The sequence below is a fragment of the Rousettus aegyptiacus genome, unplaced genomic scaffold (genome assembly GCF_014176215.1).
Source record: "Rousettus aegyptiacus isolate mRouAeg1 unplaced genomic scaffold, mRouAeg1.p scaffold_m13_p_1, whole genome shotgun sequence".
Taxonomy (NCBI): domain Eukaryota; kingdom Metazoa; phylum Chordata; class Mammalia; order Chiroptera; family Pteropodidae; genus Rousettus; species Rousettus aegyptiacus.
The window spans coordinates 181,291,348-181,316,849 of record NW_023416284.1 but is presented as its reverse complement, the minus strand read 5'-3'; the positions used below and the strand labels follow the sequence as shown (position 1 = coordinate 181,316,849).

General features: G+C 54.5%; 1 protein-coding gene, 1 long non-coding RNA gene and 1 pseudogene across 2 annotated transcripts in view; all 3 read left to right on the top strand.

The window, feature by feature from the left end:
* AGPAT4 (1-acylglycerol-3-phosphate O-acyltransferase 4) overlaps nt 1-25,502 on the top strand; it is an 87,719-nt gene that overhangs the window by 35,337 nt on the left and 26,880 nt on the right. The gene's annotated exons all lie outside the window — the stretch shown is intronic.
* LOC118603965 lies at nt 374-9,224 on the top strand. Its single transcript, XR_004951532.1, has 3 exons — nt 374-386; nt 1,731-1,733; nt 6,591-9,224. It is a non-coding gene; the product is annotated as an uncharacterized LOC118603965 (long non-coding RNA).
* On the top strand, nt 2,801-2,916 carry LOC118605096 (annotated as a pseudogene).

Here is a 25,502-nt window from a genome sequence, read left to right as displayed (position 1 = left end):
CTTGGTAAGAGAGTGGTCCATCAGAGGGCGTTCCATCAGCGGGGGTTGCTGTGGCCTTTTCCAGCGTGACCTGGGGGGAACCGCACGTTCTGCTGCGTTGAGTTGTGCCTCGCAGGGCGGTCAACAGCGGGGCCGCTTTTGGTCCTTTCGATCCAAGGTAATCGTTTTCAGTGCTGAGCTGGGCTGACTCCTTCCGTTATCACGGTAGTTGTCACCTCCGAGACGTCAGACAGGGCCTTCGTTTAATTGTCCCCTAAGCCCTAGTCGACCCTTCCCGTCGCTGTCCTGGGTCCTGCTGAAATGTGACGCTGTAGGACCCACTGGTCCCTCCGCTGGGGCGGCACGGCCCAGAATCTGGGCACTCGTCCTCTTCGAAGGTCTCCAGGGTCATCCTCCTCAGCCCCCCGCTGGCGACCCCCTCCCAGCGCAGAGTGGGGTCTGACGCGAGCAGAAGCACCTGCGGTGGCCACCCTGTCCTTCACTGCACCTGTGTGATCAACACCCGTGTGATCAGATGGTGGCTTCGGCCAGTAGAGTCACATTGAAAGGGGTCTGAAAGGCCCAAGGCCCGTTCCTCGGGACGCCCTAGGGACATCTTCACCCTAAGGTGAAGCCTTTGCCCCCAGGCAGACCAATTTCTCTCTTGGGACACTTCCTCTTCTCACTTCTGTCACCTGCTGGTGACTTTGACGTCTCCTGAGGTGTGCTGGTCCCCACGCCTGGTGGCTTTAACAAAGCCTCCCCTGAGTCACAGCCCCACCGAGTGGCTACAGCCTCCCCGGCCACGCCGAGTCGGGCGCTTCCGGGAGCTCGCAGAGAGCATCTTCCTCTGTATTTCCTAGTTCTGAGGTCCGCGCTCCTTGTCGACAGCAGGCGGTGACCGCAGACCCCTAAGCAGATCCATGCAGTGAGGAGACCACACCGAATCAAGCAGCAGACCTTGCTCTAGTTGTTTTGTTGTTGTTGTTGTTGTTGTTGTTAGATGACTTAATCGACCAGTGTTGAGCACCTTCTGCATGCCAGCCCATGTGTCTGCTGCTGAGAAAAACAGTGGTGACTAAGGTGGCTCCTGCCCGGTCCCCGGGGGCTCAGGGTCCGCCTTCCCACAGGTCTCAGGATAACCTCGGGCGATGGCCCCTTCACCAGGCCTGCTTGCCGTGTGCTGCGTGGGCCATGAGTAACAGACCCAGACTGTCCCATTTGCCCCGGGTGCGGGTAAAATTAGACCTTGTTCTATGTCCTCCTCACGTTGTTAGGCCTTTCAGATAGCATGAAAAACAAACAATGAAAAAAGCCTTATCAGGTTAGCGACTCAGCATTTCAAATGGAGCGTAGCAGATGTGATCCAGAAATTGATGTAGGTTAGGTTTTATTTAAAATCCCTTAGAGAGTCAAAGAGCTCGCGTGTCTGAATTTAAATGCTACGAGAATGACTGTCGGCCAGGAGGAACCGGGCTCCTCGTCTGCCCCTTTATTCTACAGACCTGTCCCCGGCGAATGCTTACAAGCCCTCGCCATTCCGGGCTCTGGTTTTGAATACGTAGGCACAGAGGGGTTGAGCAACCCGCCCCGGGCACACAGGAAGCAGGCGGGCTGAGACTGGATCAGAAACTCTGTGCCGAGCGGCTCTCTGCAGCTCTGACCAGCTCGGCCTTGTGGTTGAGGAACCAGGCTCCTGAGCCGAGGCCAAACGTCCGCCTGGAGACTGCGGTAGAGAAGTGTGATTATAGTAGGTGGCCGTTTCCGTTTCTAATTTGTCGTCTCTTCAGTCGGTCGTGTTGGCTACGTATCAGGCATCGCACTTGTTTGAGCACGTGGCTACTCTGGTCAGGCCATTTCCATTCTGTGGATCAGTTAACGGAGGCTCAGAGAGGCCGGGTGACTTGTCTAAGGTCGCAGTGGGTAGGACAGCGGAGATCCCTGAGTCCATTTTCCCTGCCGTAGTTCGAAGCAAACACACATGGTGTGCGATAAGGGTTTTTATCTCACGCCCACGGGTGGTGCTCCGTCGCTGCCTGCCGGGGCCAAGCCCGCGCCTTCTGAGACGAGGCCGTAGGACGTGCAGCTTCTGCTGCTCCCTCCCCCACGTCCCCCTCGCCTCTCTCGTCCTGGGGAAAACCAGCCCACATCATGCGGACATTCAGACTGCCTGTCGCTGTCAGCGTGCATTAACAGATGTGCCTTTGTGTTCGTTCTGGGTCCTGACCCAGGGCCAGCACCAGGAGCACAGAGACAGGGACCGGCGGCCCCGAGAAAGGGCAGAGCCATGAGCCGGGTCAGCAAGGTATTCATTGTGGCATGTCAGCAGGAAGAGGGACGGGTGGTCCAGTCAGAGGAAGACGCACATTCCGGTGTCACCGGGGGGCCCTAGCTGGCTGCTCGGGGGGCCAGGCATCAGAAGGAGACGGAGCTGCCACTCCTCCCAAACGTCCTCACGCTTTGCTGTGTCTGGGCGGCAGCAGGAATGAAGAAGGCCGCCACAGCCCCGCAGGAGGCCCGGGGACCGCGGGGGCGGAGGTGTGGGCGCCGGGGGTTCTTCCCGGGCAAGTCCAGGCCTGGCGAGCTTCTGCGTACCTCGAAACTTATTTTCGCCTTGCCCTGAACAGCTCTGTTCAAAATGTACCCTGAGAAATAATTGATTTGCTTTTTTTGAAAAATCTATTCACATGTATGTAACCTTTTATAGAAAGATGCCCAGCTAGGTCACTAGTCTTTGAACCATGCAACACCCTAAGCATAGTATTAATTAAAATAGCGAGACGATGTCCTGGGTTCACGCCCAGTGGAGCTATGGTCCATGGTCTAAGGCCACGCCTCCCTGAACAAGCCTGATTCCTAATCTCAGAAGCTAAGCAGGGTCGGGCCTGGTTACTACTTGGATGGGAGACCACCTGGAAAGACCAGGTGCTGTAGGCATAAATAATAATAATAAGTTATTTTAAAAAGCATGATGCAGAATTGTACAACATGAAACCAATTTTAAATTGTAGACTAGACATAAATTTATCAGAGCGCTATTTGTAGTTCTAATTAGAGATGTTTTTTTTTTAATTAGCTTTATGTTTTCTGAATGTCGTCTATTTCATACGATGAGTATATATTTTATATCTTGGTGGGGGGGAGGGGGTGACAAAAACCCAAACACCAAAGGGAACGAACTAGAGATGGCTGCGGAAGGAAGCAGAAGAAGGGGCACACTGGAGCGAGCCTTCCGTGCCATCGGGCGGGTAAAGTCATTCCGACCCTCCCTTTTCCTTCTTCTTCTTCTCCTTTTTTTTTTTTTTTTTTTTTTTTTTTTGGTGAAAACTCTGCCAGGCTGGGGGTGCTGACCAGGGTGACGAGCTTTGACAGGGTCATTTATATAGGCTGAATTGTGCCCCCCTCTCCCCGGAAGATGTTGAAGTCAGAACCCCCCACCCCACTGCCTGCGAACGTGGCTTTCTTTAGAACGGGGTCTTTGAAGATCCTCAAACTAGGACGAGGCCGTCAGGGCGGACGCTAACACGGCGCGGACGTGTCTTCGTAAAGAGGGGAGAGTGGGGCCCGGAGAGGCGCGCGGAGGAAGGCGACGTGGGGCGCATCCGTGCCGGACGCGGGGGGACGAGGCCTGGAGCAGATCCGCCCTCCCGGCCCCAGAGGAGCCGCCGCCGCCCGCAGCTGGACCCCCGGCCGCCGGCCTCCGGGACTGTGGGGTGCTATTCCCGTTCCTAACCCCGCAGTTGGCAGCCCCCCAAAACCAATGCGCTCTGCTTTCTAAGTCGTCTTCTTCCCGCGTGGCAGTAAGGTGTGAAGGAAAGCCCCGTGGACTGGCACGACGCGCGCCCGCCCGGGGTCAGGTCCCCCCCCTCGCCCCCCCTCGGCCCGCCCCCGCTCCCCCCCCCGTCCCCCCCCCCTGCCCCCCCTCCCCGCCCTCAGCGCCGTCTCGCTGGCCCGAGGGAGTGACAACGTGCACAGGTGGAAGGCCTCGCTTTCACCCATGGGCCACGCCAAGGAATTGCTCTTCCTGCCCCTCGAGGTCAGGGAACTCAAACGAGGGGGGTGGGGCTGGTGACCCGGGCGCGGTGCCGAGAAAGGTGACAAACGCTATGGAAACCTCGCCCCGAGGCAGCAGCTGCGAACACACAGCGATGCCTCCTGAAGCCTGCAGACAAAGGCTGGTGGGCCTCGCTCATAGTCTCGTAGCCCTTGTGTTTCCAGCCGGCGCTTTCTTTGCATCTCTTTGAGCCCGCGATGCAAGCCCAGAACTGCTGCGGCCCGCCCCCAAAGCGGCTTGCCCCCAAAGCAGCCCGCCTGGGGAAGACCAGAATTGAACTGCCCTTCCAACCCGCAGGAAGGTCTCAGAGGTGAAACGGGCAGGAAGCCAGGGAGTGACTCAGGCCCCGGTTTTGGGTTTTGCCTGCACGGGACGCAGTCCCAGGGCCGGGGACGCAGTCGGAACCTCTCTGCGCCCTGGCCGCAGAGGGGACAGTGAACCTTTTCTGCCTCCGCTCGCTTTGCGTGCAGAAGCCGGGGAAACGCGCCTCTCACGACGGCAGTCGGGGCCTGCCGCCCCCGTCCGGATCCCGCGGCAACGGTTTTATTTAGACCCGGGCTCTGGTTTGGCTGGCCTTCTCCACGCGAAGCTTGTTACAAAAATAGCCCTTCGTGCCAGCGCCTTGCCGTTTATGCCGAGGCAAAGACAGTACTGGGGTCGAGACCCGATGGCGTCCGTGTGCGAGGAGCTCAGTTCCTCACAAAATACTGCAGTTGTGCGGTCGATCCCCTGGAAATGGGAAGCATGTTTATATCCAGATGGTTTCGTCTTAGGCAGCTGATTCAGAAAAAGGAGAGTGAAAGGCGAGGAGACAGGACTCTCCAAAGGTTGTTAGAAGGAGTGACATGACCACGGTGGAGCTCGCCCGGTTTATTTTGAGTAACAGTCCGTTCTGTATCTTGCATATACGTGTGCGTGCACGTGCATGTGTAAATGCGAATGTTTTGCTCCTAGCAGAAGACTATACATGTGATCCTTGGCATAGGGATGACGTTCTACTTTAACTAGGGAGCTTAACCACTCTGAATTTCTAAAAGGTCTGTTAAGGAAACAGCAGATTGAGGAAGACGAGGGCCATGCTGCATGGTCCGAGCAGATGCTGGGCTCCCGCAGAGGGGCTTAGCTGTTGATGCGGCTTATAAATAAGTTAATTCTCAGCCGAGGGGCCCGATTGGTTTAACGAGCATTAAATTTCACTTGTGACTTAGGTTACGGCTTTCCAGTGAGGTTCTAAGTTTGACTGTGGTGTCTTGTAACTTCAGAAGACAAGTGTGTGTGTGGTCTTCAAAGGGAGTGGGCGTGGCCAAGGAGGTAAACAGGGAAAGCTGTTAGCATATAAGAAGACATCCTTAGAGCTTCTCCTGTAGGCTTCTTTTACCATTTAGATGGATAAGAGAAAAAGAAATTTTTATATTTTATAAATTATATAGAACGAGTTTTTATGTGTGAAAAATTTGCATGTGGTAAGGGTGCGTATTTAATTTTTTCATTTAAACGGTCAAAAACATCCAAAGACCACTGCCTTAGCCTAGGGTTTGGGTGTTAGGATACTGGAGATAGAATTTAAATAGCGCGGTTTAAAGCGACTGGGAACTAGACTGCATAGAACCAAGCTCCAGAGCAAAGGGGATATTAACGGCAAAAAGCATTTCCATTTTTCCTGTTTCAGTTTATCTTGGGTCCAGAGGGACCTGCTATGAGGCACCCCTGCTCTGGCCCCATCCCAGGTCTCCAGGAGGATTAAAAGGATTCCCCAGCTCCACATTGTGTTTTGGAGAAAAATGTCCTGGAAATGCTTTGGCATTTTATCTCGGGTTCTGTAGCCCCACCCCCAGAGAGCCCTGAGCGGAGGGGTCTTCTGCAGACCCCCACAGCTCATTCTGGATAGAGCTGACAGGGGTGTCCTGTGTCTGGGGCCCTGGAGGGGGACCCACTGTGGTGTTCCTGTGAGCAAACTGCTTCTGGAGCCCAGAGGCCTATCTGCCCGGGGCTGGCCGAAGCCCCCAGGCTGCCTGGGCCTTTGGTTTTTCAATCGGAGAACAAGGGAAACAGATTTGATGTGCTATAAAAGCGTGGGGTAGTCTCTGTTATTCTGCACTGCGTCAGGCACGTGTGGGACAGCTGGGGTGGAGCGTGTTGTTCAGGGAGCCCTGGTGACCTGGCATGGGCGAGGGGGATGCGATGGAGGGACCCGGGAGGTGACTCCTGGGGAACGGGACGGGTGGGGGGATGGGCCAGAGAGACAGCCTTGCGGTGTCGGGACGCGAAGGGCATCCCGTGGGTGAGGAACTGGGTATGTGTCCCGACCTCAGAAGGAAGGAGCTGGGCATCTGGAGAAAGATAGCGCAAAGACATGAGCACGGACCGCAGGTGACGGCAGCTGTCCCCGGACCACGGAGAAGCCCAGTGACCGCCGAGCCCCTCCTGCGAACTCCGGGGGCGCCGGCTGACGACTCAGGGGAGTGTTCGCCGAGCGGCCTCCGAACGACCGATCTGGGCCGGAGCTGCCCTCGTGACCCTGAGAATCCCTCCTCGCCTTGAGAATCTGTCGGGAAAGATAGGACGGCAGGGTGCCTGCCACCCTGGGTGCCGAGGACAGCGTGTCGGGGGGCTTCACGAAGAGGGAACTAACCCTCGGCATGTAACAGGAGAATACGGAGGCTTACTGCAGAACAAGAGTGTGGACTAGATAAGGAGACGGTCGTGGTACAAGGCGTGCTTACGGACGGAGGGGGAGGCTGGGATGGCACCGGTTACACGGCAGAGGCCGGGACATAACGCGTGACATTGAAAACAGCAGCGGTCGAAACTTCGGGCAAGAAAAATAACATTTCGAACTGGCCAGAAGGTTAGGAAATGCGCGTTAGGAACGGGGCCCCCTTGGGGACCACTTTGCCTGACGATGTTTGTAGGGCAAGGGGACAGACCCATCTGGCGGAGGGTGACGGGCGGGCCAGGGGAGAGGGCTCACAGCGTTGATGAGGCTCTCCCCGTCCGCCGCCTCCGGCTACGCGGCTCCCGTTTGCGCCAGGGCGACTGGGAGGTGACCCGCCTTCCCAGTGTGCCTCAGCCTGGCGGGCTTCCCCACGCGTGGGACTCCAGTTCTAAAGTTGGGACGGCCCCACGCGACCTGACATGGCGGTCTCCGTAACCGAGGTCCGAGTGCAGAGGGCCAGGCCCAGCCCGTCCCCAGAACGAGGAAAACGAGCCCACGCGTTCTCTTCTGCTCCTTGCGGCCGATCTTAAGCCAAGGGCCGCACGCGACCCGGTGGCACACGCTCCCAGGCGGTCGTTTCCGTCCTCGGAACTCACCCCTTCTCCTTCCAAAAGGAGCGTCTCCTGACAGACGCGCTAACGTGGCGTTTTTGTTCGAAGGTCCTCTGAGCAAACGCCACCGCCGAACATCCCGTGTTTTGTGAGTGTGGCCTTCCTGTGCGTCCCTTCCGCTGGGTGGAAAGAAGGAGCTGAGTAAATTCGACGACAGCATTTTTTAAGCGAGGGTGGTGCTGAGCGGGCGAGCACGCCTGGCCGGCACCGCCTTGGGAGGCCGTTTCCATGCCACACGCGTGATCGGTCAGGCCGCCGCCTGACCGGATGTGGGAATTCCCGGCAGAGAGGCGACCGTGGAAAACTCTGTTTCCCGTCATTTGCCTCAAACTAATGTGCGCGCGATGCTTCTGGTTATTTTCTTGGAATTAACAGAGGGGACCATCACACTCAAGGGGTGAAGCGACGCCCTCCACAGGCCCGTGGTGGGTGCCACTGACGAGCGCTTTCCTCCAACACCTGTGTCCCGTGACGGCGTGGCCGGCTCCGTTGATACAGCCCACGCTTGCTTTTCCCGTCAGACCCTGGAGACTGCGGACTCCCCCGGGAGAGTGGTGTTGGATCAGGGGCCGGCGTCTTGCAGCCAGCAGCCAGCAGCGTCCCGGCCCAGAGCGAGCACCCTCTCTAACAGCTGAACGAGTGAGTGAGGCGGCCACTCTGAGCCGGGTGTGAACCCTCGCACTCCACGGACTATCCCGCTGGACCCTGAAGATAATTTGATGAAACCTGCAGGGCGTGGGTGATCAAAAGGCCCAGATGGGCTCAGGGTATTTTGCTGTTTCCAAGTCATATTTATTTAATGAGCCCAAACCTGTTTATTGAATCTAATTTCAGCTCTGAAACCAAGAGTCACACACGTAGGAGGGAAACGTAAGACTGTAAGGCATTCTTAAGTAGCACAGAAGAGACCTAAGTACGGTAGGACGTTAGAGGGGTGGAAGTTATTGCGGGCTAGACTAGCCAGGGGGCTATGACGTCAGCCAGAGCCGAGAGCAGGACATCCCGGGGGAGGGCAGAGACAGGAGGGCCAGCTTGCCGGGTCTCTCGGCTGCAGCCCAGCCAGCGTACGCACAGATCAGGACTTTCTTAGCTTAACGCCCAGCCGCGGGGAGGGCGGCGAGGGCCAGCACCCACTGGCGCAGGGAGCTGGGATGCCGGCCGACACTCACTGGTCACTGTGCTTCCCCGAGCCTGGTGGGCTTTTCCCGCCAAGGATGGCCGCCAGCAGCTTTGGACTCCGCTCCCCATCATTTCCGCCTCCGGGAGGAAAAGGGGGTCTCCCCGCCCAGGCTCCAGCCCCTGGCGCAATCCGAGTCGTGAGCTCGTGTCTATAGCCAGTAGTGCCACCAGACCCAGCAGCTAAAATATCAGCAATTTTCCAAGTCAGTTATTAAACACGGCCTTATAAACTTACAGTGTGTTACATTATAAAACAAAGTTACTAAAGACTCAAACCCTGCTACTTGCTAGTTAGTTTACTGCATTTTACTGTTATCTCCGCCCCAGAGGTTACTTGGGTGGACCCGTGGGTGCCATGGGAATGCTGCGTAACTCTGTATTCAGTACTGGCAATTACACCTGGGCATTCACTGCGGAATCCGCAGGACCGTAGAAGTGGCAGAGCTGTCAATCAGGGCTCCATCCCTCCCCCTGGAGAACTGATTGCGAAACATTGTCCGGCTCGCCACTAGCTGCATTGTCTGGACAGGAAGAACATCCTGTAGTGACTTCGTCCCAGTCACATGCACACCCTGAGTGTGTGGGCGCAGCTGGTCAGACGAAGACACAGCGTCACAGAGGGTGTCCAGCTGCCGTCCGAGGGCTGGTGCGCATGTCAGCACAGCACAGGCTCTGAGACTCGGGAGCGGGGGGGTGGGCCAGCGCAGGCGGTGACCGAGGGGCCGGGCCGGGTGGGCCAGCACAGGCGGTGACCGAGGGGCCGGGCCGGGGGGGCTGGCGCAGGCGGTGACCGAGGGGCTGGGCCGGGTGGGCCGGCGCAGGCGGTGACCGAGGGGCCGGGCCGGGGGGGCTGGCGCAGGCGGGCGGGGCGCGGGAGGCTTCCGGCTGGACTCGTCCTCTCCCAGGGCCGCGAGCCGCTCACTTCCACCAGGATCATTAGGGCGCTCACAGAGATAAGATTATTCACTTACAATCTGTACCCCAGCTGCCCACTTCTTGAAGCCGAAAAGGAACAGGTTATAGTCCCAGATCTCCAACTAGAGGCAAGATTGGAGAGCATGTTGGGGTGCAGCCAGGCGCCTTCATGGGGGTGCACATGCGCATGGCCAGGCCTCCGGGCAGATGCCCGCAAAGGCCTTTGTCCGGAACTTGGGTGGGTTTAGAGCATCGCATTGGGCTTATCAACAGCCTTCTCCACCCCCACCCCTACTCACCCCCCCCCAGCCACCGCCTCCTGCACCCCAAACATGTGGCCAGCGCACTCAGCGGGACGCCCTTCAGGTCGGCTCAGGACACATTTACTGAGCAGCTGCTGTCGCCACGTCCCAGCACGGGGCTCTCGTGGCGGGGCGCCCGCAGGTGACTGGAACCCCGCTTCCGGCCCCAGGTACTAGGGCCCCCGCGTCGCCCTTCAGTGGCCTGTCCGCTCCCCCCCCACCCCCCCGCCCCGTGGCTCCCCAGGGGATGACCGCGCTCTCCCGGGGTGCGCCCCTGCTCGTGCGTCTCCCCCCGCCCCCCGTGCATCTTCCACGGCCGACATGCAAAGTCAGGCCAGAGCCATGGGGAGCTCCAGGGAAAAGCGCCGGGCAAGCCTGGGCCGTGAGCGGGTGCAGCGTGAGAACAGGGTCGGCAGGTGGGACGAGGCGGCAGGGGAGCCGGCGGAAGCCAGGGCAGGGGGCGGAGCCTGGGGGAAAATCAACCTAAGAGAGAGTGGGGACCAGACTCGAGCTGCCCGAGCCTTTCTGGAGCTTTCGCACGCGGGGCAACGGGAGCGAGTGGGGGTGCTGCTGGAAAGCCACCGGGCCGCACCGATGAGAAGTCCAGAAGGCCGCGCGGGGTTTTGCTGCTGCTCGGAGGGGAGACGGTCGCCCTATCTGGTGATTCGAGTGAGCAGACTCAGCCCCTGTGAGCCCCTCCGTGCTTCACGTGTGTGCTTGACCCCCGGACAGAAAGCCCAGGATGTTTGAGGGTCAGAAGGAAGTGACTGTGGGTTTAAAATTCGCTTTTGCTCCTTCCTGTGCGTGAGAGACACAGACCCCAGCGAGGCATCCTCTCTGCAGACCCAGGCTGGCTCCATGCCGTCCCCAGCCGCTGTCGCCGTGGATGGATGTAAACTCTGCACCTTCTGGCGTGTGCAAAGAGTCGGGGAAAGAAGGCAGGAGCCCTCAGCTCCAGGAGCTCGAGACCGGCTCGGATGAGCCCATTGGGTTGTGCAAACGTCTCAACGTGCAGACGTGTGGAACCCCCGGCCTGCGATGACATTCGCAAACTAAGCTGCAGGTTAGAAATGCAGCGCTCTGGAGAACAGAGGAGTAGGGTCATAAATTCAATAGGATCATGAGTGTACGATGCCACATTATGAAGATTCATTTAATACTATGCAAATTGCACTCGGGGCTGTAGAAATGAGAAGTGTCTGGATGTTCCCTTTGGGGATTTAAATCAACATTCAAAATATTGTGTAAAGGGCATAGTTGTGGCCTCGCCAAAGGAATGATGGTTAGTTCATATCAAGCTGGATGGGAACTGGTTTTTCGAAATGGCAGTCAGCAGGCCCAGTCGCCTTTAACTCACTCTGTCTAAGGAGAGCTTGCGGAACAGGTCGGCCAGCCGACAAAGGCAGGGTTTTGAAAATCTCTGACTTGAAATATGACACTTTCCCGGGAGAATTCTGGCCTCCAGTTGCAGGCACTCCGCATGTCCGCATGTTGCTGGCCTGAGAGTTAAATAAGTCTCGGGCAGTTCCTCTGAGGCACAGTGAGTGAGAAAAGGGGCCGGCGGCCTTCTGCCACGGCCTCTACACAGAGCAGACAGGCCACAGATGTTCCACTCGTCAGACACGCGGGCGGCCTGCAGGGCCCCCGCTGGCCGGGCCTGCTCAGGAGCCCAGGGCTGCTCCCCCGGAGCTCCCTCCATTCTTGCCTCAGCTGGTGCCTAGGCTTCTGCCCGTCGCCTGGGGATTCGAACACGCCACTCCCGTGCCCTGCCCGCTGGCATCTCTGTGCTCCAACACGTCCCGTCTGGTCTCCGACCCTTCCCGTGTATCTCTGCCTCGATTGTCTCCATTCGTTCACTCGGCGAACGGAGGCTTGGCCTCTGACCCTCCATGGGGTCTCACCCCCCGAGCGGCCTCCGAAGCCAGCGCTAGCCCCGTCCTGTCTGCTCCAGCGGCTCTGGATGTCCCCTGGCCTGTGCCCCGCGACCCCCCATGTTTCATTCCGCTGGTCCAAGCTCCTCACTGGGTCTAAGACTGGGTGCCGACCGTCAAGATGAGGGACAAAGGAAACAAAGAGTCCATCCTCTCTGTGCGTTTGTGAGCATCACTAACATATTTTACAGTTAAACTTGCGAAAACATTTTCTAGTGTGTTGGCGACCCTTTCCTCATAAGTGGCAGGTGATCAAACCCATCTGTCCAGCCCGTGGACCGGATGCATCACAGGCAATTAGAGGAATGGTGTGAGCTCGGGGGTTGGTCCCTGTGCTGCAGAGGAGGGGGTGGCCCTCACTTCCTGGAGCCTCTCTGCTCAGCGGTTCTCTGGAGCGAGGGAACTCAGGGGTGGGGAACGCATCTCCTTCTAGCCCCTTCCGACCTCCTGTCGCCAGGCTTCGAGCTGATTTATGGGCGGCCCAGCTTTTCCATTTGGTTTGCATTTCTGTTTCCTGGACAGGGCCAGTGATCCTCGCTGGATGCATGCCTCCCTCCCAGGCACCGGCAGCCCGAGGTCACGGTCACCTTCGCAGTATCCGTTCTCGCACTTTGCTTACGATCCCAGCGGTGGTTCTGATTACAGCGCCCATCGGATTCTCAACTCCTTCCTGAGGGCGGCTGCACATTCCATCCCGGCTGCTGTTTGAATGGTTATAAATTATGAATTGGTGGAATTCAAATTAATTTTTTGTGCCTTATGTAAATACTTTGGAAAAGAATTCTTTATTTAATCGGCACCAAATAGTTTCTTTTTGAGCGTGTATAATTATTTTCCATTTCTTCTAAATTTTTTTTGTAGCCACGAATCTTGAAAATCCAACTGATGAATGATAGTTATTTTTTCCACCAAGTTGCTCATCACAGGCATTATTGCTGTTTTAAGTGAATTCAGATTTGACCTATGGAAATAGAAGTCGTTGTATGTCTTACTGGATTTTGTGAGTGTTGTGGGGGGGGGGTGGGAAAGACCTGCAGATCTGCAGATGATACTGTGGGGAGGGGCACTGAGCCGTTAAAAACAAAGGAGTTCAAGTTACGAAAGAACAGGAAGCAAACCACAGAGGTGATAAACACAAGAACACACTGGAATGTCTTGAAAGGTTGGTCCGAATATTGAGCAATTTACTTTTTAGTAATACGGTGTGTTCGTGTGCTTGGTATATAAAAGATAAAGACGGAAATGTAAAACATATACTTGGGTTTTAGAAAACCTGTTTTTAAGCCAGCTCTGACTGTCTGAGTGGAACCGGAACTCGGCCTACCCCCCCGATGCGAACGAGATTGTGCAGGGGCGTGATCGCCGCTGCCTTCTCAGTCCTCGTTCTTTTTCCTCCTCCACAAATACGAAAGACAGAAACCCTCAAGACAGAAACCCCCGAGGCATCGGCGGTCGACTCCCAGTCTTTGGCTCCTGGTCAGGCTTGCAGACGGGGGTTCCTGCCCCTTCCCAGGGGCACCCGCATCGCCGGGCGTTCAACCTGGGGCTCGGAGTTCATCGCTGTCCCCTCGCGGCTCCCCGAGGGCCCTCCTCTCTCTCCCAGGGGGCGCCACCTTCGCTCTCAGTGACTTTCCGTCCCCCGTGCTCCACATTCAGCTGCCACTCTGTCCCCGCTGCTTGGACCGTTCTGCCCTTCCTTATGTTTACCAGAGGAGTTTCCCTTTCAAACACACTAACTTATCTAATGTTTTATGCTGGTCGTTTACCGTCATGCCTCTCCAGCCCCCACCCGGCATGCCCCCCCACCTTACCTATTTCAGGAGCCTCTGTCTAGACTTCAGACACCTGTCTCAGCCGCACAGAGCATGCTTTGCACCTAGCGGGACTCGGAGATATATTTGTCGGCGGAATGAATTCATTGCATGATACTCGTTTTATCTTCCCATTGTCTGTGTTTACCCAGATCTATAGCATCTTTGTGGCATGGCCCAGGGCCCTGGCATCTGCCCGCGTGACCCGCCCTGTGTTCGGCAGGGTCCGGATAGGCACACACCAGCACACTGCGAGCAAGAGAGGCCCCCACCTCGTCGGCGTCTGATGCCATGGCCACTTTTAAGCGGCAAAAGGCATTCTAGCAATTTTGCCTCCAGAGGATTTCTAGAATCAGTACTAGATTGCCCAGTTTTCTTTGCAAAAGAGAGACCGACTCAGCCTACACATATTTCGTGGAAACACAAGTCTCTTAAATTCACATCTGCATTGGGAATAGTGACTAGATAACAGCTTCATATTTTCTGGGAACCGAGGAATTCCTTGGAATATTCACCAGGGTTCCTAGAAGGTCCACCTTCCAGCCCCTTCTCTCTCTGCCTCGGACTGGCTAATTTCTCTGGTTCTGACTTTGAGTCACTTATTTTTTCCTCTGTCCTCTCTAGCCGCCCAGCCCATCCACTGAGTTTCCTACTTTGGTTATTGCTTTTTCCGTTTTAAAATTTCCGCTCGACTCTCCTCCTCCTCTGCTTCCTTGCCGAAGCTTTCTGCCTTCGGCTTCCTTGGAGGGTGTTCGTTCTCCATCGCTCGTCGAAGCATTTCGATGGCGGCCACTTTGAAATTCTTGTTAGGTAAGAGGGACGTCTGTGTCCTCTCGGCGCCGGCATGTGTCACTGGTCTTTTCTCGTCAAAGTCGAGACCCTCCTGGCCCTTGGTACGCACCGTGATTTTCACTCACGCCTGCACGCGGTGGGTATTGTGTCGTGAGACTGACCGCGGTCCAGATCTGTTTCAGCAGATTTCCAGGGACACTGAATGAGCGGGAAGAAGGGGTGGACATTCAGGTTCCCCGGTGTACCTGGAGGGAGGGAGGGGGAGGGAGGGTGCCTGGTTCTGTGGGGCAAAGGTGCACGTCCAGACTCACCACTCTGGCGGGGCGGAGGGGGCCAGGTCGCGTCCGGTAGGGCAGCTCGTTACCGCTGGAGGATGGTGAAAGTTCCCGCTCCCCAATCAGCGTGCTTGGACACTGCCCAGCAGGCCGGAGAGTTGGAGGTAGAGGCCTCATGACAACCTGAAAGCGGTTCCCCCACCCCCACCCCAGCTGCATCCCCGGCGGTCACTGATGGTCGGGTCGGGCCACATCTTCTTCCACGGGGTAGGGCGGTTAGTGTCTGAAGGCTTTGTGTCTTGTACAACTGCCCTTTCCCTGGTCCTTGACCCGCAGAGGATAAGCTTTTCTTCACCCCACTGGCCTCAGGTTGCCAGCACCTGCACACCCCTCGTCTGGGGAGTCGGAAAGAATATGCGTGCGCACCGGGGACCCCGCCGCCTGTCTCCCCAAATCCCGGGCTGGCCCTGCTGCCTTCGCTCCCTCTCTTGGAAGCTTCTCATGTTCCCTCTGTATAAATTGCCCTGCAGTAAACGGAACAAGAAGTGTCACCGCACCTCGTCCCGGAACCGCGAGTCCCGAAGGACTGTTCTGATGCCCTGTTTTGACGAGGCGGCCGGGGAGGAGCTGGGATTTCACGTCGGCGCCTGTGGTGTAACCGCCGTCGCAATTTTAACTCTTGCGATGGCTTTTACCCTCTATGTCTCAAAAAGCCGATTTATCTTCAATTTGTTTTTATTTTTTGTCTTCTGCCAATAGGACATTTTTTTTTTTTTCCTCCTGAAAATGCTATCGCTTCTGGCTTTAAAATCAGGTATTTTTCTGGTTCGTCTTCCTTCCACGCCTGTTGGAGACCTCTGGAGGAGAAATAGGCCAAATGAAATTTTAAGTGTGCAATGTGGTGAGCTGCGCTTGCTTCCTCCGCCTCTGCCCTCCCTGGTCCTCGGCCAGAGAGTGATGCTCTTTGGTGCGTTTGACCTTAAGACGTCCCTCACAGTGGTGGTTGATGGCGCATGACTTACCGCCAAAGTTAGCGCAGGAAGCAGGTGAAAGGTGACGCCCCTCCTGCCCCGCGGTCGGTCCTGGACATTCGGCTCCGTGGGCCGAGGTCCTGGGGTCTGGCCGGAAGGGCGGCTCGGCAGGGGACCCGAGCCAGCGGGACGTGCACACTCACTCCGTGCGGTGTGGCCGCCTGGAGGGGGCGGGGCGGACAGGGGCGGAAGGGGCAGCGCATCAGGGACCCAGGACAAGTCGCCACTGCACGGAGCGTCCAGGAGGAGAGCCTCGAACTGGCCCGTCCAGCCGTGACGTGGGGCCGAGGCCGCCGGCTGTGTCTCCCTAGCGCTTATTAATCAATGATGTCACACAAGTGTGTTGATAAACTTCATAATCTTTCAGATGTGGGGCACGATTCTGTTTTTTTTTTAACTGTGGCAGAAATTATTCTTATATGAAGTAACGCAACAGGGGGAAAAGACAGGAATGAAAAGTCATCAGAGCTTAAGGCCACTACAAATACGTGTTTAATTCTGGAAATAAAATCCTGCCTTTTATCAACCATGTCAGAGAATGCATCTACTATGCGTGACACCCATAGCACATAAAAATATTTTGAATTTGAGGGAGCGGTTTCTCAACAGCTGCTGATGACAAACAACTGTAGATCAGCTTTGATTGGCATTTTGCTTGCTTTTTTAGATTTAATTAGCACCCGTAAAATTTGGGAAAGTTACACTTAATCATGAGTAATGAGATAATGAGAACTGAGTGCTATTTCTAGATAATTGTCTTTGCAGATAAATATAGAAGGAAGGAGAGGCTTTTGGTGGGGGGTTAAGAAGTGACCAAAGTACCTGCAAGGCTGGAGCCAGCTGTAGAATAGAATATTAAATATTCATATCACTCAATTAATATTCATATCAAAATATGAATATTAAATTATAGGCATTCGTTATTATTAAATCCATTAAAATGACAAGTAGAAGTGCTGGACCAACTGAAGGACATTTTGAGAATGCAAAGTTTGAAACTTTTACCCAGACCAACTTAGAGTCCATTTTCTCAAATTTCAGATGTTTAAAATATATTCCACATTTATGTAAAAAGATGGACAAAATGTTAATAAACACACCAGGCCCCTTTGTATATGTTTATTAAGATGAAGATGAAATGTATTCATATCCTCCGAATGCAACTGAGAAAAGTTTTAATTTTAAAACTCATCTTCCAGCCTGTGCATGTAGAATGGAGAAGATAAAATCATCTCGAGAGTGTGAACTTGTTTTCCAAACATTTAACAACTGGACTCAAAGTTAAACCTAAATACATCTTGACTTTGAGGTCACACCCACTTATGTGCTCATTATTACTGTTTATTTCTGTCAACAGTAGGCTCGTCTTTGCATAGCGGCAGAGTGAGTCCCCGATTAAATGCTTTCGGGGAGAATTTAAGTCAAAAGAAGGGCGGGATGCAAATTCCACAACCCTACGGGGGGCAGGGAGATGTGAGTCTGAGCTGGACAGGTAGACAAAGGTAACCTCGCTACAGGACTTGCAACCAGAGAGCCTTGTGAATCCCAGACAAAGGGAACTGTGCCTGCAAAATTCCACACACTCTTATTCATTCATTATTTACTTAACAGATATTTATTGAATGTATATTACATGCCGGGCGCTTTGCTCGATGCCAGCTTTATAAAAAGGAGTTAAGATACAGCCCTACGCCCTAGAGGAGTTTACAGTCTAATAATCTAATGGGAAAAGAAAAAGAGAGAAAGAGATAACATAAATAGACAATTATAACACAATATGTGTTACTAAATGCTATGTAACAAATTACCCCAAAACTCAGTGGCTTAGAACCGCCATCTGTTATGCTTACGGGTTTTCTGGGTCACGAATCTGAACAGGGCCCAGTGGGAAGGGCTGGACTCTGCTCCTGGATGTCTGGTTCTCAGCGGAAAGCCTCCCGAGCTAGAGGCTGGAGTCGACGGCAGGTGTCTACTCAGCGCTGGCTGCTGGCTGGGACCTCAGCTGGGCTGTCAGCTGGAGCACCCTACATGTAGCCTGGGCTGGCTCGCGGCGTGGCAGCCTCAGGCGGGAGGATTTCTTAGCAGGTTGTGCAGGGCTTCAGAAGCACGCCCCCCCCCACCCCAAATCAGAGGGAGGGGAATTTTATTCTGCCTCCCAATGGGGGAACAACTATGTTCTAGAAGAGCTCGGGGGATAGGGGATATTGTTACAGCCGGGCTTGAAAAGTACAATCTATTGCGGCGTGGTAAATTTAAACATGTCTTTGGCAATCATCCCTGCAAAAAATAGACCCTAACTCCTCTCGCTTTCGAATGTGGGCGGGACTTAGCGATTCTCTTCCGGTAAACCGAGCGGTGGAGATGATGCTACGCGCCTTCTGAGACGAGGCCGTAGGACGTGCAGCTTCTGCTGCGCCCTCCCCCACGTCCCCCTCGCCTCTCTCGTCCCGGGGAAAACCAGTCCACATCATGAGGACATTCAGACTGCCCGAGAGAGGCCCGTGAGAAGAGGACCTGGGGTCTGCAGCCGACAGCTGGCACTTGCTGGCCAGCCACGCGAGCGGCCGCCAGGGAGGAAGAGCCTCCGGAGACTCCAACCTCCCGAGAGACCCCAAGCCAGACCCTCTCCATCACATCAGTCCTGAATTCCCAGCTCCAGCAACTGTCAGAGAGTATAAATGTTTCTTCTTGTTCGGAGCCATTAAGGTTTGGGGTATGTTTGTCACACAGCAATAGATAACCAATGCACCTACTGGTTATCTATTAGGTACAGTATATAGGAGTGTGTATTGGGTGGATAGAGGAGAGCCACCTGTCCAGGCTTGCTAGGCCAGGAGGGCTTCCTGGAGGAGAAAACACATTGTGATGAGTCTTCAAAGGCTCAGACTGGGGACAGCAGGCTAAGGCACGTGAACCTAGATAGGTCACGTAAGGACAGTGGACATAGGGGAAGAATTATGGGTGAATAGTGACCAAGTCTAACTGATTGTCTGCGGCCTTCCTGTCGGACCGTTTGGAGCCGATGTATTTAAAGAGCTGAGAACAGGGCGCAGGGCCCCAGCTGGTGGCAGTTAATCCACCTGCCCCTCTCCCCTAGGTCGGCCTCCGGTCACCCCAGAGGTGTTAAAATGCATTAAAAATGCAGATCCGGACCCCTGCCAGCACTCGGACCTGAGAATCCCCATTGTAACACCATCTCTAGGTGACCGCGAGGCCGCCTGAAGTTTGAGAAGCCCTGCTACAGAGGACAGTGGCTGGGCACCCGCCTCCCCGTTTCTGGCACCCTGGCTGAGCAGGGGAATTTAGGTGACAGCCCGAGAAACCAGAGTGGCTCAGAAAAGAAACAGAAAACCATCTTTCCTGGTTGTTACAAATGACTTTCTTACTTCTGTGTTCTATTTTTAACCCGAAGCTCTCTTTGAATAAAAATAAGACTGAAGGAAAAAAAAAAAAAAGTAAATTAGTTCCTGTGATTTCCTTTTCTTTTGGTACTTCGACATCTCCCTTGGGGCTGCGGTGCTTGTTAATCTAGTCCCAGGGAAAATCAGCCACTTTTCATTAATGGCTTCTTCACCTCCGCCGTATCCGATTAGGTGCGGGTTTCGATCTCTGTCACTGCTGGCTCACTTTCTTCAGGAAGGACCAGGAAGGTCAGCGTTGCAGAGGAAGCCGCACCCATCCATGGGACGAGTTCTCCCTTGTAAAATCGCTCGATTTATCGTGACTTCGTCAGCCTAGCTCCAACCGCGGCGGCCGGACAGGGAGCACGCTGAACAGTCCCGCGCCCGCTCGTGGCAGGGGTCATCCGGTGGCCTGCATCTTGCCCTTGCCAGGCCCCCGGGCTGGAGGCGGTTGTTTCAGAGAGAGCAGCCACCTGAACTGCGACAGGGGCCGACATTCTGAAATGAGGCGGCAGCAGATCTCTAAGTCTGTGACTTGGGAGAGAGCAGGAAGCATGGCCCGTAAGAGCGCGTTCTCGGAGACTAGAGCCGGGTGACTGCAGCATCGCAAATGACCCGGGGAATCCTTCGAATTCAAACATGTCACCTGTTTGTCCCTGATTCTTTTACGCAGGGGAAAGGGAGGACTGGGATCGGCACGCAGTCGGCATGACAAACGTGACTGCTGAAGCCGGCAAGAGGCGCAGGTGACCCCGAGCGAGTGGAAAGCCAGGCTCGCTGCCCCGGGACGTGCGCTGGCAGGCGCCCGCTTTCTCCGTCTCCTTGTCCGGTCCGGCTCCGCCTGGACACTGGGCAGAGGCGGAAGGAGGGGGAGAGAGGGCAGGTTGTCCCGGACACTCAGGATTTTACTGATGTTATCTGGAGATGAAATGGCCTATCGCTGAGGACCGACCTCCCGATCAGAGAGCCTGGTCCGTTACGTACTGGCCTGTAAATGCCTTGCTGTAGCGCTTGGCACGTAGAGCTTCGTTAAAAATATTAGTAACTCTCACGGAAGCCCTTCCATGTGAGTAGCAAGCGTATGAATGTCGATGCTGATATTCCCATCCTTCTGCTGCGGGGTTCTCATGCCGGGGACGCACAGCTCGCATCTCCCTCGCGGGGGTCTGAGCGGAGAGCTAGCACGGAACGTCTTGGGCTTCCCCTTTTTTCCTTCTTTCCTTCTTTCCTTCTTTCCCCGTTCCCCCTGTGCCCGGGTTCATTCCGATTTGGAGCGGGCTTCCCTAGAGACGCTCTTTGGAACCTTTTCCTTTGTCTTTGTCTCCGCCCCATGTCACTCCGGTGGTGTTCAAAGGAGTTTGTGGCTCTGAGGGATTTTAAGGGACAAGCTGGTGTTCTCGGAGGTCAAGAGGCATAAATGCTCTTTATGCAAGAATCTGCATGGCCCCACAGCGAGGATGAATGTGCATCATCTCGCCCTTGGTCAGTCACGGTCTTCAAACCGGGCCTGGCGTGGCCAGTCCTATCAGCCAGGTTCTCCAAAGAACACCATATATATATCTCCACATCTACAAAGAACCTTCACAGCAACACCTGGATTAAATAACTGGGTGCTATAGTGGTAGCCAAGTTAACACATAAAACTAATCATCATATCGGCCATGGCTGGAGCCAGGCCAACGCGCCCACTTGTGCTTTGAACCCTTACCTTTGACCTCATCGGCCCTATGTTTTGAACAGTGAACAGTACGAGGGGTGAGCAGGACCCAGCGCATGGGAGAAATGGCAGAGGAATCCTGCTGGAGGGGTTTGCAGTCCTATAGAGAAGTTTCTGCGTTTCTGCTAGTCTGATGTGTGGTGCTGAAATGTGTTATTTATGCAGAAGAGACTAAGAGGCTAATTAATGGTTTTCGTAATTTCTCTATAATTATCAAACTTGAATCTTTTAAAAACCCGCATCGTGAGGCACGTCATATCCAGATGTTTTGTACTAGGACAGTGGAAAATGTTCAGAATGTAGATAATCTTTCCCAAAGGCTCCCCGCACCCTGGATTTCAAAAACGAATCTTCAGAGAATGAATCAGTATCACCAGTAACTCTGGAATACGTTGGCTTGAGGATTTTCTAGAGCTTCAAGTAGAGAATGTTGACTAATGTAAGCGAGGCGTTTTCCCCTTGGGAAGCATCCTCATCTCGTATTCTTTGAAAACAGACAAAGGCCCAGGTCGGTTCCGCCATGAACATTTACGCGCTCTGACAAAGTGAAGGGGGAGAAAAGCAATAATGCGTAAAATGCGTCGGGCATTACCCCGGGTCCTTTACGTGTGTTAGTTCCTTGATATCTGGGAACCGCTACGGATGAGGAAACTAAGGCAGAGCGAGGTCAGATAACTCGTCCCAAGCCTCACAGCTGGGACGTGAGGAGGCAGGACTGAACCCGGGCTGGGCAGGTGTGGCCCCGAACCCGCCCGGACGCCGCGTGCAGACCGGGTTTGTCTGTTCTCACCGTCAATGGCTGTGGGGCTGGTTTCTCGGCCTCCACACTGTTGACACTTGGGGCTGGGGAGGTCTTTGTCATGGGGGTGTTCTGTGCGTCGTCGGGCATTCAGTCACACCCCCGGCCCCCACTTGTGAAGCTGGTAGCAACTGATCCCCAGCCCCCCCCCAAGTTGTGACAACCAAAACAGTCTCCAGTATGGCCAAATGTCCTGGGGCACGGCACAAAGTCACCCAGCCGAGACATCGCCACAGAGGGAAGAACCATTTCAAGACAACAGTAAACACAGTGACTTACTAGGTTTGCATTCTATTTTGGACGGGAAACACAAATCATTCTACCCATCTGCTTTTAAAATTAAGAATCGGTAACATAAAACGCTTCTCTAAGCATATCCGTAAGTTCACTAGAAAGGTATTCTAGTTCTTTATTATAGAATGGTTTAAAGGAAAGATATAATAATATAAACATAAGGACGGGAGAAGACAGAAATGTGGGGAACTGTTCCGTGGCTCTTGGTGAAGGCATAGCACCCCGTGTCCACACTGACGGGCGCACAGAGGGGGCCCGCTGAGGCGGCAGCCCCTGGCCTCCGCCTGGCCACCCTTCCCTGCCTCCCGCAGCCCCCAGCACTTCCAAACTCACGGCCGCATTTCAGATACGGCCCCTCTAAACGACGTCTGTTTGCTTTTTCCTTTAATGTCTGTATTTCGTAGACTCTAAGCTGTCATGGATTGCAAGATGCATCACTCTAAGAGAAAAAAAAATAGAAATGATGCAATTAAACTGAGGCACGCCGTGGATAGTAAGAGGCCCCGATTTCAAACACGTTAGGACGAGAACACATGCTAAGAACGGCGAAGGTGTCGCACGGAGCCGGGCCTGCCCGAGCGCAGTGCTTAACTGACACGGAAGAAGAAAACATGCCGAAGAACAGCACCATGGTCCTTGCGAGGCCTCCGGGGGGCAGCAGTGAGCGGCTTGGGGGTCGTAGGTAGGAAGGGGTGACGGAGACTGCAAGGCAGCTGGAGGTTGAGGGAAGAAGCCTGGGGTCGTGCCCCCCAGGCGGCCTGGGTCCTGGAAGGACACAAACCGGAGACCCCAGGCAAGTCACGACACACACCTGTGTGAGCCTCGGTCTCTGCGTCTGCGTGGAGTCAGACTCCCCCAGGCGGCCTGTGCGGCCGAGTAAATGCGTTGTGTGTGAGCAGCCTAGCTCACTGCCCGCATACAGTAAGTGCTCCATAAATGCTGGCTCTCCCTCCTTCCCTGACTCCCCCCAACCCCCTTCTCCATCTGCCTTCGTGTCCTTCCATTGTTCCCTCCCCCGGCCTGGGAGGGGTCACCCACCCTCGCCAGGGCTCATGCTCTGGAGAATGGAGCTCCTGCCTCTGCTCGGGCCCCGCACTCATCAGCCTCACAGCCGGAGCTGCGTGGGGGGCCCCGAGGCCACGTCACGGCAGCCGGCGCCTCTGTTTTCCCGGCCTCAGGGCTCCCGGGGCTGGCCGTCATGGTGCCCGCTCCCGGCATCGCCCCCTGAGTAGGTGGAGCTCAGACAAACCCTGGTAACATGACTTCTTGGGGGCGTCCGAAGCGCAGGCTCCTCACTGAACGGCCGCGAGGGTTCTCAGGGACATGAGCTGTGCACGTTGACGAGGCCAGCAGGGAGTTCCAGGCGGCAGCAGCTGGGCCAGCGACCCCGCTCCGGCCGGTCTGTGTGACCTGGGGAAGCCACTGGCTTCCCTCCGGTCATCCGCAGAATGGGGAGCAGACGTCCGTCTCGCCAGAGGGCTGTCAGGGTTTCACGGGGCGACGCGGACGGCAGCCCACGGGACTGACTGCCCACTGTGCCACCCCGGCCATTCGGGTCCAGCCCTCCGGAGCCGCCTCCCTAGAGCCTCGCTGGTGCCTGTTGCCATGGTGACTGCTGAGCTGATAAGGACTCAGACTGCCAGGTGTCACGAATAAAAATTCAGGGCTCCGGGTTCAATCGAAGTTTCACATAAACAGCGAATTAATTTTTAGTGTGAGCAAAGTCCCAGAAATTGCATGGTTCATGCTTTAGAATAACTCTGTCTTTCATTTAGTATTGCATGAGACAGACTTAGGCTAAAAAAAAAATTTGCAGTTTATCTTATAATCACGTTTCCACTCCGTATTCTTGCCCAGCAGCATCATGGGGTCAGTACATTACCTTCTCAAAAACACTAGTAAGACGTTTCACTTGAATCAACTGATGTAGGATAATTAAGACCTAGCTGGTGACCTTGATTATCACGAGTTTGAGAGAGGTTTAATGAACAATTTATGCATCGCCCTCCACAGTTAAAAGTCACTCTAGCAAGGAAGTTGGTCCTGTTTTGGAAAATACAAAGATAAGTGTCCTGTGGGCCCCTTGGCTGACAGAAAGAAGCAATGTCTTGTGTGGAAAAAAAGTTTTGTTTTGTTGTTATAAATTCCAGGATGGTTTCTCCTTCACATTTCTGTCCCTAAAACCTAGTTTGGGAAGTGAGTTTTAGCATCTTAATGCTTTTGTCCTTTTAAAAATCATAATATATGTATTTCCCTGTGGGTAATGAATCTGAATTATGAAAATAAGCCTAATTATATTTCAATGAGGGGAAGGTAAGAGAAGCCATTAAGAAGATGAAAATTTAGAATGGGTATTTATCTTAAGTGGATTTTAAACTTCGGTTTAAACGTTCCTAACGAGATCGGTAATTTCTTAATGTTGCTTTTAAAATTTAAAAAAATAAAAATGTAATGGGCTTGAGGACGCGACCATTCCGAACCGATTTCCGACGTGGCGGGATTTCCGCGATGTTCCCTTGGCGAAAACTCCTGGTGTCGCCCGGGTTGTGGAAAGACAGACATTTGCCGATACTGGCGCAAGCCGCGTCCTGCGGGCTGTGGGCGGCACGACGACTTTCTGGGACCGAGAGACCCGAGAAGGAGGCTGACGGCGGCATCGTTACGTCGAGCGTTTATTCAAGGAACTTACCTAAGGGGCGCGTCTTGGGCGGCAGCAAGGTGACATGCGTGTCCTCCGGACCACGTGGCCGACGCGAAGGGGTCGTACGGGACGAGGCAGGGGTGCCGGGGCCTGACCCACCCCAGATGGCGGGGAAGCGCCTGCCGCGCTTGCCCGGGGCTGGGCAGAGGTCTGTCCCAGGAGCCAGTGCGTCTGGGCACAGGGGGCGGGTCACTCGGACGGTCTCCGAGGGTATTACGGGAGGTGGTCTCTGTTCCGGCCCGGGTCTGGCTGGGTCTAGCTTGAGGGTCAGCAGTGGTCACATCACAGAAGAGTCTCTCCACACACACACCAGAAAAGAGACAAAAGAAGCAATCCAAGTATTTGTGACAATGTCTTCCACCGTATTCCCCAGGAGCCTGTCGACGTAAGACCATCTAAACGCGCCCCTGGAGAAGCTAGCGGATGCCTCAGGACGAAGGTGCTTGGGGAGTGCCCTTGACTTTGGACTCATTCTCTGAGGAAGGGCGAGCCTGTTTCCTCTCACTTTTTATTATGAAACACTTAAAAACATGTAAGAGCAGAGAGAACAGAGTAAAGATTCCCTATGTCCATGGCACCCAGATTTAACTTTAAATCTTTTATCAAATTGGCAGTTACTAGATTATTATTAATTGATTGATTGCTGAAAGTTTATAAAGTGAGTCCAGGCACTGTTTGTCATGAAATACCATCTCCAATTATCATGAGGTGTGTTTTATAAAGACTGAGGTGTGTTTTATAAAGGACATCTTAGAAACATAATCACGATGTAATTCTCACAACTATCCAAATTCTTATTTTCTTCGTGTCATGCGATACCGTCTAGATTCAGATTTCTACAACTGTTTCAAAACGTTTTTTTCTCACGTTCGGGGTGTCTAAGTCAGGATTTAGAGTCCAGACGGACGCCGCGCCCACCCTCTTTTCCCGCGTGCCCCCCAGAGGAGTTTAGGCTGCCCCCTCCCCCCGGATGGCGAGCCGGGGGTCAGGCAGA